Source organism: Photinus pyralis, unplaced genomic scaffold (assembly GCF_008802855.1).
Source record: "Photinus pyralis isolate 1611_PpyrPB1 unplaced genomic scaffold, Ppyr1.3 Ppyr1.4_LG4, whole genome shotgun sequence".
Taxonomy (NCBI): Eukaryota; Metazoa; Arthropoda; class Insecta; order Coleoptera; family Lampyridae; genus Photinus; species Photinus pyralis.
This window is the reverse complement of record NW_022170511.1, coordinates 34674622-34695092: the sequence shown is the minus strand read 5'-3', so window position 1 is coordinate 34695092 and position 20471 is coordinate 34674622.

Here is a 20471-nt window from a genome sequence, read left to right as displayed (position 1 = left end):
CGCCAGAAAAAAAAAACTAAAAGCTCTAAGGTATTGTAAAGAAAACCAGCTAACAATAAACACCTACGGAAGCAAAGTTATGATATTCCACCGAGACAGAAGGTTAAAGGGTGTGGGCAGCCTTGTCCATAACAATTTTGTACTAGCAGCTTTACTTATACCCTCGTCTAACGTTTTCTGGATCCAGCTTCCGACCAACGGATGGGAAAATCAAGAAGAGCAATAGCCAAGGTAAAAGGGATTCTTGCCTCGGGAGCGTTCCTAGATACCGAGGATGCGTTTAACAACACCACATTCGATTCCATTAGTGAAGCTGCTGAAGGCTTTCACATTGATGGGTACACTTGCATGGTGTCCTGCCATGTGCAGGAATCTACAGAAGGCACCTGGGTAAAGCACAGAGACTCGCCTTTCTGGGTGTCACTCGAGCCATGAAAACTACGCCAACTTTTGGCCATGGAGGCATTTCTGGGACTAGAGCCTTTACACTTAGCTGTGGAGGCGGAGGCCCGGAAGGTTTCCATACGGCTAAATCCGATTGGGATTGAGAGTCGAGTCGAAGGATCGAGGCAGTCTTGGGCACGAGTGGATCTGGGAGGAAACCCTCAGTCCGGTAGCTTCTTCGCAAGAAGGGATGTGATCAGGGCTGTCTTACTAAGGCCAAACAGTTATGATCTCCCGGACAGGAAGCAGTGACTGAACTCATGTCGTCTGTTCCTCAAACCTGGTTTACAGGCGGGTCTCTAACGGGAAGGGGAACGGGCATAGGTACATGTGGTGATCGACCGAGAGCTGACATCAGCTTCTGCATGTTCAGTGCACGGGAAGACCTCCGTAGAGGTAGCTGAGAACTAAGATTCTAATTTTTTCAGGGCAGGTCCAGCATCCGCCACAACTAAAAATCTCGATAAGACTTACTTTTAGTAATCTGAAAAATCTCAGCAGCCTTGATTAACTTCACAATTACAAAGAAATATGTTACCAATTACCAACAGAAATATGTAGCATTACAACTCTAATCTAGGTCATAATGTGGGTTCGATTAAAAACAACATACAATCAATCAACCAATAAGCTGAAAAAGAGAGGGGCTTATAAAAAGTGGCACGTCAAGTGATCGATTGAACAACCTAATCACAACAATCGAAATTACATTAAAGCACCCTAACATCCTTTGCAATTCTCTTCAACTGAAGCACAAACGCACATAATAATTTACCTGTTGCTTGCCCAAAGTCTACTTTAATTATTCAAAATTTTGAAGTTCAGTTTGGAGTTTAAGGTATTTGGTTTGACCCACTATCTGTTAGAAGTTATCATGTTAACTGAGAGCAGAGTCGAATCTCTCCTCTGTGCGAGGGAGAAGTTTTTTACCGTGTTAATAAGTAAAGGGAAAGAGCTAGCTAGGTTTTTGTTTTGGTGTTTTGTGTACGGTCTTTTTGGCCTAGGAATCAGTGCACACAGCATTCTTTTGTGGCACTCAACGTGGGGTACACAGCAATATGTTCGAGGTATTATTTACAAATATGTGATACCACACTTCTGAACTAATCTTTAAGGATAATTAAGTTTTCAATTTTCCTAACGAGCATAAGGACGGAAAAACAATAATTCCTTTAGTTTTTATATTTAAAGGGCACTCCAACTACCCGTAAACATGTTAACTCCCATGTTCATTATATTTAGAGAGCCCCAAGCAAACTCATAAATGAGTAACTGTTTTCAAACAAGAATGGGTGCGGTTTTTAGCTCTACCAGTAACTTAAGCTCCTCCGTTTGTAATTTTTCCGATCAATCAAAAGCCGGCTTTTGTTGTATCAATTTTGATTTATTTAAAAACGAGTTTTGCTAAGAAAGCCCAAAAAGTAAACATCTTCTTCTGAACGGCCTGGCACGCGTTGGTTTATAGTTTATAAGTAAAGTAGAAATTTTTATGAAGTAGAAATAACTTTTAGGGTAGACGTGATAGAGTTACAGATTATACATGAATAATAAAGAGTGGCAATTTCAGATTAAAATTTTATTAAAACCGGATTTTAAATCCGTTCATATGAGACGATAATAAATTGCCAATTTGCCAGATAGGATATATGAACTTGTTGATGGATGCACTATCTAGTTAAAACGGGTGGCTGAGAATGCACTTGGCAGATGCGTCACACTAACAGTAATTTATTGGGGGTTTAGAGGGCATATCAAAAGCTCATCAAAATCGACCGAAAACGGAACGTATCGTTGGTAAATATTGTTCAATTCTGCCACATAATTTATTGAACTCCACGCAAGGAGCTCAAATTCCTAAATTTATGATGTAATTAAGATTATCGAAATGTTGCTGGATGTATCGAAAGGACTCTCCCCGAAGAGTTATGACCGTTACGTTTAAGTTTTTGCCTGATAAAATTAAGACGTCCCTTTTGTCTCCCGAGTGAAATCTGGGATAGTCTCAAACTCGGAACCGAATTTATCATCCAAATTAGCGTTGATATAATGCTTTATCATCAGAACCTACAGTATCCATTTTTTCGGAGAGACAGCGAATTTTACAAAGTACCAGCTATACATTCCCCGTAAAACCGCTTTTATCCCTACTTTCGTGCGCGTAATGAATCACCGACATTTTTCTAACTTTATTATTTATGCATATATAATTTGTAAAACGCGGAACCTGGAGAATTTTACGTACGCCGCCGCGAGAGACGAGTACAGTTTAATTAGCGATTTTTCAACGTTTAGTCACATGAATTTCATTATTGACAATGCATCGAAATAAAATGCACAGAATTTCTTTGTAATTTAATTAACTTCAAGACCGTACTTACACATGTTGAAAGTGGATTGCCTAAGTGGGCAGGTTAGTAGTAATTATCTGTAAAGCTAAGCGATAAGCTCGGAATAAGCTTTCAGGGGGTGGGCCAAAGGGTGAGAGACACACGTATTATGTAACAAGGACTCGAACAATATAGTTACAGAAGAGTACAAAGTAGTAACAAAGTTTTAAGAAATGGTTGAAACGGATGGTTGATGTAAGGGTATACCAAAACTACCAGAAAATCTCTAGCAAAGTCGTCATTAGTTAATTAATATCGAGTGAGCTAAAGCAATTTAGTAAATCACCAAGTACCAGTAAGGATTCTGAAGGGTTTGCCCTAGATATGTAATCCATTTAATACTCGTAAGTTTTAAATGCGATTTGGGACAAGGTGCATTATCGTCTGTTAGCATGTACCGTGTGGAACTTTTAATACCGCAAACAGCGTCAGGGCAGCTACAATATTCATTGGTGAGGTAAAGCATGAAAAGGAGAAGTTTGACTTTTTAGGAACTTACCATAGTACCCATAGAAAACTGTCTATTTTAGATATTTTTATATTTTAGATATTTTTACGTATAATCCAGTGGCGTGGTTTTGACCAAGGTTTCTGAGATTTGACACAAAGTTGCAAGGTTGTGGGTATGGAAGGTACCTGAAAAAAAGAAAAGGAGAGTGGAGAAGATGGGTGTGGGAGTTGAAAACAGAAGTGAAAGGCGATTGGACTCGTCGATTTTAGTCCCATTGATCGCCTTTCACGATCTCCAACACGGGAGTGGGTCAATTCTACCTCCTAACCCATGATTCAGATTAAAAGTGCATAACTGTTTAGACCATTGGAAACTCTTAAAGTTCGGGTCCGGAAGACCCTTCTGACATTGAAATTGATTCATAGGATTAAAAAATTACAGAGAACGGTGGCAATTCAGGGCAAGGTGAAAGTGAGTTGGTATTACCCAATGGTAAAGACTTGGAGGGAAAAGAATATGCCACGTATTTTTTTTTTGTTGCCTCAGGGACGTAGGATCTGTAGATCAAGGAGGGCATTAAATAAATAGATTTCTCATATCTCGATTTCAGTGAGCGACAGTAAGCAACCTGCCAGCTAGCTCTAATAGACTTTCTTTATTACAATAAACGAAAATACTTTGAAAGGAAACTTAATAACAAAATCAGGCAAAAAAAATTATCGTAACCAAATGGCTCATGAGAACGTAAATTCCAAGATATGATCATATCAGGGTTACACCAAATTCCTTTCCTTTAACGTAAAACACAACTTTTCTACATAGGTAACAATTAAGTAGGTAACAGGTGGAAATCAAATTAAATCTTCTTGGTAAACAAAGGGGACGGCACAAACAGATATCTTATATGGGTGGTAGAGGTTCTGCAACGGCTATGGGCATTTAACTGGCGTTTGATGAGAACGGCGCTCTAATTACGCCCCAAACTAATGACGTGACGTCTGCGTCTTAGTTAAATTGAGTGAGTCCAGAAAAAGAACCCTCGGTGATCTTGAGGGTTTCCACTCAAAGATTATTAGGAACCTATTTATGTGTGATGAATTGGTTCGCCTAAACAGTTTTGCATGATTGTGTTGGTGACGTGATTCCAAATAATCCCAACAAGTTAAAAAGTAATCGTAAACGATTTACATAAAGCGCATTTCCACTTGCATTCATTTCCCATTTGTAAGATGCAACTTCTGTTAAAATCGTAAAAATCCGCCCACAAATATGAAAGATAGCGTTGCACATGGGCAATCCATTGTTGACGTGCTACTTCAATTTCAGTTTATGCGAAGAATTTCATTTCAATGCTTTTCTAAATAAGAAAGTTGGAACTGCGCATGCGCAAACCTAAATTTTAAAACTAATGTTAGATTTTCCTTTGTTCCAAGCGCCTAAGTATCAAATTTCACTTAAATAGTTCCATAGATAAAAAAGTTGGCACTGCGCATTCGCAAAATAAAATTTTGAAACTAGCGCTAGATTTTCCTTTATTCCGAGTGCCTATGTATCACATTTCATTTAAATTCTTCCATAAATAAAAAAGTTGGCACTGCGCATGCGCAAAGCCAAATTTTGAAACTGGCGTTTGATTTTCCTTTATCCCAAGTGCCTATGTATCAAATTTCGTTTAAATTCTTCCATAAATAAAAAAGTTGGCACTGCGCATGCGCAAAACCAAATTTTGAAATTGGCGTTTGATTTTCCTTTATTCGAAGTGCTTATGTATCAAATTTCGTTTAAATTCTTCCATAAATAAAAAAGTTGGCACTGCGCATGCGCAAAACCAAATTTTGAAATTGGCGTTTGATTTTCCTTTATCCCAAGTGCCTATGTATCAAATTTCGTTTAAATTCTTCCATAAATAAAAAAGTTGGCACTGCGCATGCGCAAAACCAAATTTTGAAATTGGCGTTTGATTTTCCTTTATTCCCAAGTGCCTATGTATCAAATTTCGTTTAAATTCTTCCATAAATAAAAAAGTTGGCACTGCGCATGCGCAAAACCAAATTTTGAAATTGGCGTTTGATTTTCCTTTATTCCAAGTGCCTATGTATCAAATTTCATTCAAATACTTTTATAAGTAAAAAAGTTTGCAATTCGGTTTATAAATGGTCGAGATGCGAAAAGGGCACTGTGAATTTTGAATCGATTCGATTCAACTTTTGGCATTGCGTATTATATGGCTAAATCTATGCCCATATTGAATTTCATGCAATTCAGTTCATAACTAACGGAGATGTAAAAGCGATCGAACATTTCTAAACAAAGTTATCGTTCACACGGACAGATAGATGGACAGACAGACAAAGGAACAGACGGACAGACCAACGGCAGGCGACAGATAGCAATGCAAAATTATAAACGATCTCTAGGATCGTTAATAAACGGCAAAAGTGTAAAATTATGGAACATGTAAAAAACGGTTTTTTTGTTTTTTTTGCAATAACTTTTTTTGTAAGCGGTGCAGAAAAAATTCCTTCCTTGGTACAAGACTCGACACCATAACGAACCAAATAGCGAAAAAAGTAGAACAATAGCTCTTAAGATAAGAAACTAGTAGCGTCGCAAAGTTAGCGGACGGACGGACGGACGGACGGACAAAGTGGCCACAATAGCGCATTTTTTTTTTATTTTTGTGGAAATGCGCTAAAAAGGAATATTAAAGTAACAATCAAACACGGTAATTACTTTAATTGGTACAAAAGTCACTGAAATGATCCCAAAATTTTCGGCAATGATTTATTAATCAGTTTGACTGCAAGGAATTCACGTACGCAGCTACGTACATTTATCAAAATTGTTCTCTCTATCAGCGCACATGCAAAATCGTTGTAAGCGAACATAGGCGGGCCATAAAATGGGCATTGTTGGGTTAAAGAGTAATGCTTATTTAGTTACTAACCATTTTGGACCGTTACAAATAATTAAAAAAGGCAAGGCAACTACAAAGGATGACTTAGAAAAGGAAGACAGTAGATACCTACGTCAAATTTTTCTCCAGAAAGAATCTCAAGGATTTGAATACAAGCAATTACATAGTAAATGGAAAATTTTAGGAAGAAAAGAAGAAAAAAAGTAAATAGTTTTGAAAAGTTGTGGGATTTAGATTCCTATAACGTACAGAGCAGCTATACTGAAGCAACCGCAAATAACCTGCCTATTACAGAAAATCGCGATATAAATGCTAGGGTAAATCATATATGTACATTTGTAAAAGTGGAAAGAAAGGAAAGGAAACAAATTTCCAGTCGCTAGCATAAATACCAGCCACACACCTGCAGATACGCGTTCTACCCAAAAGCTTTTCCACTCTTCCTTTTATATGTAAGAATAGGGGTACCAAATTTGGTTCCTGTCGGTTCAGCCTTTTAGCCGGAAATGCGAGTACAGACAGACAGACCGAAAGACCGACATCATCCTAGTGCTTCAAAACGTGCATTACCGTAAAAAAAGTGGGGAGTCATTTTATACCCCCATGCAAAGCCTCCTATACTAACGTGCGGGTGGTAAAAAATGAACTTGATTACTGGATACGTTCGTTGACTGATGGAGTCACACAAAAAAGACTGGAGAATGAAAACCTGGCTAGTTTATTAGTGTATTATAGACAATATTTACCATCATCTTTATGTAACATACAACAGCTAATTGGGTGTCAAATACAAGCTTGATAAAATGCGGACTTAGAAACCTCCATCATTTCTAATAATTACTTCGTCAAGAATTCAATTTATTTTAAATACTAACACAATTTTAAAAAAATAACTTTCGTTTCTAAAACAGCTGACGTTAATTGCATTTTCTTATAAAAGCATCTTGCCTCTTATCCATCATTAAAAAGTTCTCTCCCGAAAATCAATTTCTTTTAAAGCTTTTAGTTTTTTATTAATGTTAAGATGACGAATTAAGGTGCCCCGATTTTACTAAGTGCTAAAAAAACAATTAGAGGAGATACGATGAGGAGAAACTGCACTTTTAATTTCAGTTAACGCAATTTTGCTTTGCGAACTGGCGGCGGGAAATGAAAACTAATCTTGTTTGCTTTGAGTTGAAGCAATTATTACACTAATTATCTAATACTACTAAATCAGACATACAAACACGTTCTGTTTAGATACAGGTCTATTACATAAATACAAATTACATATACCGCGATATACAAGCGGAAACCTGAAGTTGTGTATAAAATAAACTTGAACTAACTAGTAGTAATTGAAACAAAGCTTATCGGCAACGCTCGTGCTGCTGTATAGTAGATGAAAATGCCAAGGGGGTGTTTTGGGATACCCAATTTTGCATTTGAAATTGGTTTTCTAAACTAACGTATCAAATACTTCAATTGTTTATCGTCAGACCCTCTTCCTTGTAAACCGACATAAAAAGAGTTTTTTTCAACGAAAGTGATGAATGTCTTATGACAGAACAAGATACGAAGAATCGCATATGATTTCAGGAATGAAATTTGTTGCCATTCAGGTCGCATTCGAAAACCAGACTTTTAATCCGGCTCATATTCAATAGCACTGATCCTTGAACTCGTAGAAATCGATTGGCGACGGTTTGATCGCTGTCTCTTTTCGTTCTCAAGTTAGACGAGGAACAGACAGACGGACAAAACTTAGGACAAAATCATCACGAAAGTAGGCATTCGTTAGATGTGTAAAAAAATGGGTGCGTAACATTTAGTTCACAAATATCGTCAATAATTTGAGTACATTTTAGGGGAATTTTTCGAAAAAAACTCGCTTAAGTGATGATTTTGTCCGTCTGTTCGTCTGTCTGTCTGTTCCTCGTGTAATTCGAAAACGGAAAGAAATAGCGACATCAAACCTTCGCCAATCGATTTCTACGAGCTACCGAAAATCGTACGCGATTCTTCGTATCTTATTTCTATTTTTCCCTGCTTATCTTGCATATCTTCCTTTTGGCTGTGTAATATGTAATCCCAGGGCCTGGTTCGGGTCTCGCAAGTTTAGTTGCGACCGTCGATCCGGCCATCTGACCCTTAGGATTTAGGTTTTTTTGTTGAGGTTGTCTCCTCTTGGACCGGACAGTAAATCCGAGACCCCCCGCACTATCCTGAAGGGGGGTACACGATGCTGTTTTAGTCGCTGTTTCATAAGCGAGAATCATTATCCCTAGCTCATTCGGTTAGGCCGTTCTCCTATCTGCCACCTTGGGACGGGCCTGGTAGGATGCTACCCCCTTAGGAATAAAAATGATCTCTCAATCTTTTGAAGTACTCGCACTTTCGTATAGAACGTATTATTGAAAACTTGTACGTTTTTCAATAAATCACTTTCCGCACTTGTATTCCATTACAACATAGTTTTTCGAAATTTCCCACGGATTCAATAAGTGTAGTAATTATTTTAGCACGCAAAGCCGCAATGGTTGTTGCATATAAAACAATTCAAATTCACCCCACACTTTGCAGAACAAGACTTGATTAGATTGTTCGGTGACAGGCGCTAATTCAATAATTTGTATACAGTCAGTAACAATAACCGTCCATATATTGTTGCAATGCATCTGGAGACCTGCTGTTATTTAATTGGGAACATAATTTGAATTTTCCCTATTAATTTCGCAATAAAACTGTATCAAGTATATGAATGTTACATAAGCTCTGGGAGCATAGAATGCATAATATTTCAGTAAATTCAAGCTGAAAATGGCTGAATGTCCGCTTCCGAGTACGCTAAACATAGTTTTCCATACGTCTCACTTTATTGCAGTAATTAGTTTGCAGAAACACACATTATGACAATGTTTCCAAATTGGACTAATTTATAACGTCGCGACTCGGAGGAAATATTATACGCGGCCATTTTGTTTCTATTATACATTTGAAATGAGTTGAACGCGTTCAGTTGTAACCAAATAGTTCCAAAGTAAGTTAAGGGCCATAGAACGAGACTGGAAGAAAAAGTGCTTCCCTGAGAACCTGCCGCTCAACTAATATTCCCTCAGGACTTAAGTTACAAGAAGTATTTTGCAAACTTTGATAGCCACATAAATATTGATATCGGTGATTCTGCAGATCATGCCTGAAATCAAACGCAACGCTCAAAGGTGCACACCGACAGTTTGCGCTGAAATATGGCGTCATAAATTTAATACTTCTACCCCTCAAAGTTTCCCTTACAAAAATGATGTCTTATTCCACTTGAGACAACGCGCGAAATTCCCTTTTATTTTTTATGTAAATTCGTATATTTTTCTTTTCGATTTTTATACGAAAAACGCTTACCGACAATAATACAAACACGAGGCGAAAAAATCGATTTTAACTTCCAAAAAACTACCAATTAAGCGAAAATTATTGATTGGTAGTAACATTTTAATGTAATCTTGTGCATATTGCAGCGGATGTAGTTGGAAGTTACCAACACACAAAGAAAATTTTCATATTGCCAATCGAATATATTTAAAGGAGACAATTTGAAGGCAAATTGCCATATATTAATTAAGTAATAGTAATTCAATAGAATGTAAAATTTTAATATAAGAGAAGTATTTTAAAAATCTTAGAATTTTTAAAGTAATAAACAACTTTGTAAAACATTTTAAGGAAAAAATCTTTTATTTAGTTAAATAATTAAAGGAAATTCAAAAAAACACAAAAAATAGGCTTGGAAACATTATTATTGACATACCATATAAAATTTCTTAACACTAATGAAAAATTGAAGCACAGTTACGAAATAAAGACTTCAACTTTATGAGTAAACCAGGGAGTAAACATTAGTAGATTAATTTCTTTCTTTTTGTCATTTCTAACTTATTCTTCCATTTTGACAATTTTTTTAGAAAATTAAAATTTACAGATCCTCTCACATTCTTGTCATGATTTAATTTTTTTGGTCCCCGTTTTTTGTATAACTAATTTACTTCTAATTGAATGTCATGTTTTGAAAAATCTTCACAGTCTTCGAACTATTTCAATTGCTCAAGTTTTTCATAAGGTCCTTTAGTTTCATAGTTTCTTAGATTCATCGTATTTTTAGTTTCAATTTTTCAATTTTTAGGGCCTGATGATACGGACTTTTGGGTACACTGACGTCCACTATTGGTAACAAACTTTTTAGATTCCTTCAGAACTAATTACCCCCCGTGTTTTGCACGTTTGGGAATAAAAAAATTTCTACATCCCCCCAATTTTGAGGGCGGCCGCCATCTCAAATTTTTTAAAATAACAAAATGGGTTATTTAAATTTCTTTTTCATTCCGAAAATCAATATCTCGAACCATTGCCTTAGTTCTTTAGTTTAGATCTCTCATTGAAGTGCTCCTTGCAATCAATACTTCGAACCGTTTCAGCAGGAGAGCCTTGTTCCAGTACTTGTTAGCCACACTGTATAGGCGTGCATATTATGCTATGCTTATTCGAAATGATTCAATTTAATTAGAGTATGTATTTAACCATTTTAATAATCAGCACTAAATTAATAAATATTTCAGGAAAATTAATCTTCTAAGTTTATAGCAAAGGTCTTTGGTTCGCAGTTATGCCATGACCATCCGTCTGTATGTACAGGGTGTCCCATTAATAATGGTCACAGGCCATATCAATTGCACCGATCCGAGAAAAAAATTTGTTAACAAAAGGGGCCCAGAGAAATCGCTGGAAATTATTTTCAAGTTTCTAGCTTCGCCGCTAGAGGGCGTACGATTCATAGTTAAGTAGACAAATGATTTTTTTCTAAAATACCCCAACAAACATGCATAAAAAATACATGCATAGCAATCTTATATCAATTTTGTATCATTTTGATGCAGCACATATTGCTCTAGCTCATAAAATATGAGGGGTGTGGGAAGGGGAACATCTCTTTAAGGAATTGAATGTAACTTCGGTTTAGGTTAACAGATTTTCACATAATAGGTCTTGTTGGAAGGAGCTCTCTTCGTGGAATCAAATTTTACATGAATAGAGTTTTTTTAGTAAATGTGATGAGTGGTAGGGCGAGATGTGACATTAACATAAACTTTTCAGGTTTTTTTTGAAAATTTCAAATGGAATGAAATAATTATTATATGATATTATCAAATAAGATGAAAAAGTGAGAATATCAATGAAAGCAACATTTTCTAAGCAGAGATATGGCGAAAATATGAACATTCACAAATTTTAATTGCAATATTGATGCTCATGATTATGTTATCGGAGAATTAATCTGTCGCGTTTTGATATAAAAGTTTTGAATTAAAAATATCCTTTATGTAGTTCTAATATTCCGCATAATTTGCCTTGTATGATAAATAGTTGTTTATTTTATAGCGTATGTTAAATTGAAATTTTAATAGGTTTCAATGAGTAGGCTAAGTCCTTCTTTAACCGTAAGGATAGATAAAGTGATCACTTTAACCGTAAGGGTAGATAAAGTGAAACAAATGATTGTGCATTCTAATGACATCTGTCATTCTTATTTCAAATGTACGATATAAAATGACGTTCAGAACATATGACAATTCTGTTTCTATGGAAACGATCGCGACGGCAGAACATAAGCTTGCTTTTTTTACGTCTCTAAATTAAAATGTAAAATTTTCAGAAGCTTTCCAATGATTTATATGGTTTCTACTATAAAATAAAGTTTTGTATTATACACGACGATAAAGGGAAACTAACCATCTAACATCTTTCACTCAATGGTTAAAATGTCTCTTTATCGTCTTGTATAATAAATAACTATACATTATTATACAAGACGATAAAGGGATGTTTTAACCATCGAGAGACTAACTTCACGAGGTGGTTAGTTTCTCTTTACCGTCGTGTAAACACAAACTTATTTTATAGCGGAGGCTATAACTCTTGAAAATTCTGAATGCAATTTAGAGGTCAAAAATAGCAAGGTGGGGTTCCTCCATCGTATTGCTTTCTGTTGTAAATTTCATTTTATTTCGTGCTGCGTGTCCCATTTTTAGTAGGAATGACAGATGTCATTATATCATTTGTTTCACTTTCTCTACCCTGGAGGTTAAAGAGATCTCTTTCACCACTTTTACTCAAAGAGAGATTTAGCCGACATATTCAAATGTTAATTTAACATCTGCCATAAAATAAAAAAATTAAATTAGTTATATAACTCCGAGAAACGATTTATTAATAAACAAAAGTTTTCAAAATCGAAAGAAAAAGGTCTTGTTATACATAGATCAACAAATGTTGTCCTCTAGAATTGACAAAAAGGTTAAATGTAATATGATTAGATAACTTCATTAAACATTGTAGGAAAAAAAGAAGCTTTTAAATAATTGAGTGTGTAATTTCACCCATAATCGTTAAAAAACTCGCCACAGATTCACAGAGAATTTTTTTAATATAGCGCATTGTGTTTAATTTGGCCCCATCCCCACCATTTGCTTTAAAGTAAGTTTGCCTCTATAAGATTCGGTTCCCAAATATTCCCCCAAGAAAAATTGAGACTCGCTTTATTCGCTGACCAGAAAAAAAACAAAGGGCTCTAACTTTCATCTGGTATATTTCTCTAAGGAAACCCACCCAAAAAATATTCACCCCTCAAGAAAGCGCACCCTCGCGTAAATTGTAAGTGTGCATCGTGTGCTGCGGGAGTTCTTTTTTACGCAGATGCGATTTCGATGGCGAGTAATCAGAAGGGACAATGTTATGAACAGAAATTGACGGGACATACATTCCGGAGGCGAATTTTCCTTGATCAAATAGCAGTGTTTACCAAGAGAGGACTTCCGTAAACGAATTTTACGGTGCGATTGGTTGCGTTCACTTCTTCCAAGTTTATGGCATTGTTACAGGTAATAAGAAGTACATAAGAGCCGTTATTAATCTAATCTTAGCAATGTACGTAATTATGATTATAAATGGACGTACTTGTTCCGCAAGCAGGTATCGTGATTAATGATTCACTTCACTTAAATTAAATAGTGGATGTTCCTTCTCGTAAAATATGTGAAGCGAAAATTGTTAGGCGAAGCCTTTTTGTCGACCTTGAAACCTGTATAGGTATTATTCGTATGTACGAAGGAACGCCTCAACTTCATGTTTAAGAACCAAGTAGGGTTTCGTATATCTTTTGAGAATTACAGCAAACTTTGAATGCATGATACGAAGCTAAACTAGAACACAGTATGGGTTTTACAGCATCTCAAGCTCGCAACTTTTTAGTTTACAAGTGTTGAAAACCTGTGAGGATTGAATGCAAATTTATAGCTACGTGTCGTTGTGCAATTACCATTTTTCAACAATTTAGCAATTTTTCTTAATACAATCTTCACTATTTGATCTACACCTTAGTAACTGCTTTGTTACACTTTCATTTACACTTTTACGTCGCTCGGGAGAGGCAAACAAATAAAATAGTTTAAACTCAGCAATATTGGATTGCTATTAGGAGCGCGTCCCTCGGTTGCAGTCTTTTTTTACATGCGCCAAGCTAAATTGCTTTATAACTACTGCAGAATGCTGAATCATTTTCCTATATTTCACTGTCGGAGTGTTTCACATTGCATCATTCATAAAACGACTTGAAACGGTTGCCAATGGATTGACGGGTTTTTATTAACTTCCACTTTAGGGGCATTAAATCTGTTTAGTGGTACACGTACAGTACCTAGCCAAAAAGTGGCAGACTGATTGCGACCCAAACCTTTATTTTGTATCACAAAGATCGGACTCGTTAAAATTAATATTATACAACCTGAAGTAACGTAGGGCAACATTTACCCTCTATTTTTAATCTTTAATGTAAGCTCGGTAAGCAGCTTTGTATAGAATTGGATTTGTAGAGAGTTTTAGGAACTTTATGCGGTGATGCAGTTGTATAAAGTATTTAAATTGTTGCATTTGAAATGTTAAACATTGCTAATTTTAAGATGCAAGAGAATGTCCACGAACAAATGGTGCCTCCTTGAGCAACTATTCGTGTTCCAACTTTTGAAACAAAACACAAATTAGAAAAAAATAGGTAGAAATTATTCCAAATAGAGCACTTATCACTACACCGGCCTGTAGCCAACTAAGTAAACGATATTAAACTTAAAATCAATTCAAAACTTGATTTTGCTAACAACAGGCGTTTAGCAGGTTATTTACTCACCTTTGTCGTTCTTATCGTAGTTAGATTTATTTAGCTCTTTGTATTAAAAAAGTGAAAACTAAACTAAGAATTTTGAGTAACTTCCCTCGCTCTTTATCCCTCAACGTATTTCGTTGTCCACAAAGATATGCTTTTTTTCTTTTCTACCGTGCTCACTGCACAACAAGAAAAATCTTGTATGATTCGGACATGGTACTCCTTGGTTTTGTTTGCAACCGAAATCCAAGTTTTGGATTTTCAAAGTGTGGCCAAAATGGATCTTCGTAATAAGGACCTTCTTGGTTTTGTCAAAAATGAAAGTCCTTGAGATTATCTAAGTCTACATAAGTACATTTTGTTACCACCCGTTAAAAGATAATTTTCTATTCTATACATTTTTTAACATTCCTTGCATCGTCTTCAAAATTTTAAAATTATTTTCAAAATTTTTGACATTTCCATCATTTCTGAAAGCTGGTAGACATTTTCATTTCGACAAATTTTCAAAATTTCGTAATTCTCAACTATTTCCGACATCATTTAGAACGATTTGACGATTCGGAAAGCGAATATTCTTTTCTTTAAAGATAATTTTCCTGTACGGTAAATTAGCCCCGAACTACTTCGCTTCGGTAAATTGTCCTTCTAAAATTGCTCCCAGGAATATTCGCTCCCAGAGAGATTTTCCCCTAAATATTCATCCCCGGATAATCCCGTCAAGGAACATTTTCTTCCAGAAGTTCCGCCTTCGTAACATTTTCTGGCAGGATCTCCGCTCCCAGGAACATCATAAAATAAGGATGAAAATCAATTTTCATAGGCAGATTTCATCGTTTGTGGTCAAGTAAACACCCCCCTCCCCCCCTCTCCTCCAGAAATTAGTTTGGCATAGTGTTTTTAAAAGTCAAATTTTAATACATCCTATCCTATCCTATGCGCAACTACCAGTTTGTATCAAAGTAGAGTCACCAAACTACTGTTTTTTTTGGGTTTGTTCGCAAATCACAATATTTATTTGGAAAAGTGTACAGGGTGGTTAAAATTCGTAGCTCACTATTAGGATCTCCATAAATCTGAGAGATGCAGTGTAGATTAAATGGGACAGAAGTTTCCCCGTTTTGGGAGTAAAATAAATTTGAAATTTTATTTATTTATTAATTAATTAATTTATTTATTTATTTAAAAAACTTTGAAAAACTAAAAATGTTTAATTTCGTTTTGACGTTTCTTAGCGTAAACGGTCGGAAATACCGTTAGCGCGTTCTATGGGAACTTTTTTCAGAGAATCTGAATCTATTATTAGAATTCCATAACACGCTACAATTTTTTTGGTTTAATTCCGAGCTCCCCAATAATTATTTTTGCAAATGCAAATTTGCAAATCTAGATATCTGTGAACCCGCTCTATCTACCATAATATATTAAACGCCCTGGAAATTCACCGATAACATTTTGTTGTGCACACAAAATCCATTAGAGTAAGGTAAAAAAGGCGGAAACCTACCTGGTCAAAATTTGAGCGGGCGCATTTTCAGGGCGAATATTCCGAGCTCAAATCATCTGATATTCAGATGCGCACCTGCGTGGGGAATTTCAAAGAAAGTATACTCGCTTTCGTACATAAATTATACCAACATTAATGAACATCCTGTACATGAATGAACTCAACCGGGCGCTTCGTTACTGAAAACCGTAACTTCTGGACCTATTTATGTATCTTCTAGAAGTCGAGAATAGGAGGTAAAGTTTTCTAGCCGCCAGCCATAGGCAAATCAAGATACTGTAACTAATTCGCCGTTGGTTGCCGTTCCCATAGAGATATTTTAAGTATCCTTGCAGCTTCCAAAGCATCCTTTGGAAAACGATAGAAACTTAATATTTTATCACTTCAGCTCCATCAATTAATATGAGCTGCCTTTTTTTCCCAATGTTAAGTGAACACGAGTATTAAAGTAAGCAAGGCCGTGCAGTTTACGATAGATAAGCAGACTTTTCGTTTGACCCGAAAATTGCAATTAAAAGCAATGGGCCTTACTGGACTACCGAATTATGGAATTTTCATTAGGCCAATTGAGTGAGTATAATTCATAATTGTGCAAAAAATGTTATAAAAATGAGTCGTGCTTGGTATTGTTGGAAGCGCGCTTAAATAATATCGACCAGTTAATCACCCCAATAACTAAATTAATTAACCTTTCCATAACGTCGGGATGTTTCCCCCGAGAGTTGAAAGTAGCGTTAGTTATTCCCGTTTTTAAATCAGGAGATGCTCAAGATCACAGAAACTACAGGCCAATATCAATGCTACCTATTTTTTCAAAATGTTTTTTCATAGTCAAATAGCAGATCACTTTGAATTTAACAATATACTAGATAATGACCAATACGGGTTCAGGAAAGGACGAAGCACAATCCAAGCTTTGAGTAAATTTGTAAATAACACCCTCGCTTGTTTTGAAGAAGGTCTCTATTCACTCGCAATATTTTTAGACCTATCAAAAGCATTTGATAGTGTCTCGCATAATATATTACTTAGTAAACTGGAACGGATTTATAATTTCGACCAAAACAGTTTAAAACTTATTAAATCATATCTTTCGGATAGATCTCAATATGTTATAAATGAAAATATCATGTCCGATAAGTTACATACGAAACGAGGGATTCCTCAGGGATCCATATTAGGACCATTGCTCTTTTTAATCTACTTTAACGATTTTCCCCAATATATGAAACCACATGCCGACTGCATTCTGTATGCAGATGACTCCAATATTTTCTCAAAACGGGAAAATTTGGATGAAGTTTTAGCGACCAAAGAAGAACTAACATCTCTGGCCTCTACATGGTGTATAGCCAATGACCTGATCCTAAATAAAGGAAAAACAGAAGCGTTACTAACTACGTTAAGGCATCACACCTTTGATAACCCTAGTTTTGTAAAATTTTTAGGGCTAGTCATTGATGAAAAGCTAAGTCTGGCGGCACATACTAATAGTATATGTAAAAAACTCAGTACCAACATATATGTTTTACGAAGACTGACCGACAATGTGTCAAAGCCAATCTTATTAACAGTCAATGTCAATGATAGAAATTTACATTTCAATTATTTTTATTTAATGAACAATGTGCACTATTAAATTGTTTACATTGAAGTGAACAACGTGACGGTATCATATCACCTTATGCGCATACCTGGATCTACATATATTTGATAGAGGGGAAATTCAAATTACAATTTAGGGTTCTGACACATATTATTCGCTGATACACACGTTAATAAACTACGGCTTATTAATATGGGGTAACTGCGCCACAGCCAAAGATGTCTTCGCCCTGCAGAGAAGAGCGATACGTATAGTTGACTCATTAGGTTATCAGGAAGAATGCAGAGACTCCTTTAGACAACTCCTGTTTAATCTCGGTATGAGATCAAGATAGATTTGGGGTAGATTGTAAGGCGGCACCCGTCACTGTGCCAAATTGTAGACTTGGACCCTTACACCCCAAATGAGTAAGAACAACCTAAGCTATAATACTGGTTTATTCATAATATTTACACGTTTATATACAAAATTATTGTCCTAGTTCTAGCATTTGTTTACCTAGCTCAGCGATACTATTATTCTATTATTTGCATTTTCATGCCTTACTCAATTGACCTGCTTTATATCTATGCATAATAATGATGTCTTAATACCTACTTATTACATGAATTACTTAATTAATATTGTTTAATTCTAGATTAATCCCAGATTAATCTGTGATTGAACAACTCCAAATACTAACCCTGCCGAGCATGTATATACTAGAATGCATACTGTATGCCAGAATTAATACAGATAATTTTAAAACCCATGCAGACATATATTGTCATGATACCAGAAACAAAAACAATATTAGGGCAGCTTACGTTCGATTATCTAAGACGCAAAGTAATCACCAGTTCCAAGCTAAAAAATTCTTTAACCTCCTACCAAAGAGTATCCAATCATATGATATAAAAAAACTAAAAGTAACCCTTAAACGATACCTAACATTAAAAGCATATTTTTCCATACAAGAATTTGTAAGTGAAGGCTTTAGAGAATCAGAGTGATTTTAAATTTAAATTGACTATTGTATTAAGTAAATATATAAGTACATTACATATGTTATTTAACTAGAAAAACTTGACGAATGTAAGCGCTACTGTGCAAAACGTATTTAATTTCAGAGGTTCAAATTCTTGAACGCTATCAGCAGGGTACGACGTGCCGGCTGAATCTTTTCACATTATTTTACCGGATCGTTTAATTTTAAGGTAAGCGTTTGATACGTTACTTTCCATTAATAATAAAGGGGCTTTTGGGTTATTTTCCCGCATCCTGTTTCTCAGAAGATACCGTTAATGGTTTGTGCTTCCATTTGCGCTTAGGAAAACTTCTTCGCAAGTGGTCGACCTTCAGAACTCTGGAATTAACCGTTTGTCCCCAGCTGATTTCCCGTGGTTTCCGTATTTGCGAGACCGTAACCGACCAGGGGGTCGATTTTTGAAACCAGTCGCATCTATTCGTATACGCTTAGATGCGAAGACTTAAAAACGTATACGTTTTCCAAATGCAATTTTTGACTACTGTTCGTAACTGCTGGAACCGAAACGTACAGTGCATATGACAACGTCGCCTTTATTGATTGATTAGAACTAAAACGGACTATTTGACGTTCATTGACGTTTGGGTTTGAGCTTAGGTGGTGAGGTGAAGATATTGCTCAGTCATTTCAAATTAAAGAATAATAATATTTTAGGCACTGATTAGCATGAATATTGAAAACACGATGGACACGCCGAAGCGAGGGAGCCATCGCACGCAAAACCAAAAAGGGTGGCTGGTAGAGTTTGCTAAAAACCACCCCGATATAATAGCAGGGAAACAAACTATGACTTTGACGTGCAAGAAAATGCAAGACTCATGGAAAGAAGTAGCTGATACATTTTGATAAATTGTGCTTCATTTAAGACTTCTATGGGGTTGCAAGGATTACGGTTCCTATTCGGGCGATAACTGCGTTCGGCATTCTCTAAATTGTCTACTACAAACACATTCACAGCTTCATCCATTGTTGTTAGTACATACCTTTCAAGTCTCAAGAGTCAAAACTTCAACATTAACCAATACATAACCCACAAAACGTCAGTTGCGAGCGTTTGCGAACGCCAATTAACCGCTCGCAGAAAAACGAACACAATTGAACGTATACGCAATATAAACGTATGGTCAAAAATTGCAAACATACGTTTCTTTACGAATACGTATACGTTTTAAGGAAACGTACGGCCAAAAATCGACCCCCAGGAGCGAGGTTCGATAAACTCCTGGTGGCGCTCGAGATTCAATTCAAGATTTAATTGTACCGATTAATTCTATTTTTTTCCGAAATTTGTGTGAGACATTACTGGGGAGTTCTGATGCAATAGCCGATCGAAACTCGAGATGTATTAATAAAACAGAAGAAAAATATCCGTTTATTTCTTTATTTAAGTTTTAAAAAGCAACTGACTAGTACCTATTCTCTATCTAATTATACAATACAATACAATTCTTCCTACAAATTTTAATTGATGTGGAAATAAGTGGAAATTTATACAATAAGGTTTGGAACATGGGAAATTTATGAACAAATCCTTATTGTGGTATGAAGCCGATTAAATTAAACAAATATGACGCATGTTTTTCTCGGAATTACTACGATGAAGTGGAAAATACTATTGAATTTCGAGTGATCAAGATTTTCAACGCCCTATGTACTTTAGCGGATTGAAGGCACTGCTATCAGAAAATTGTGTTAAACTGCATGCAAGGACCAAGGAGGATGATCAAAACTGAAACTGAAAGTTTACTCCATTATTTATGGAGGCGGATAATTGGTAAATCCTCTGTGACTGCAGATCGAAGAAAAACAAATCGTGAACACATTAACGCAACCACAATATCCAGAGTAAACGTTTAGTATTCCTTCAATTTCTTAATTTTTCTTACTGAGAAATGGTTATTTATCGCTTCGTTGTGTAGTCTTTGGAATGTTACAAAATATTCG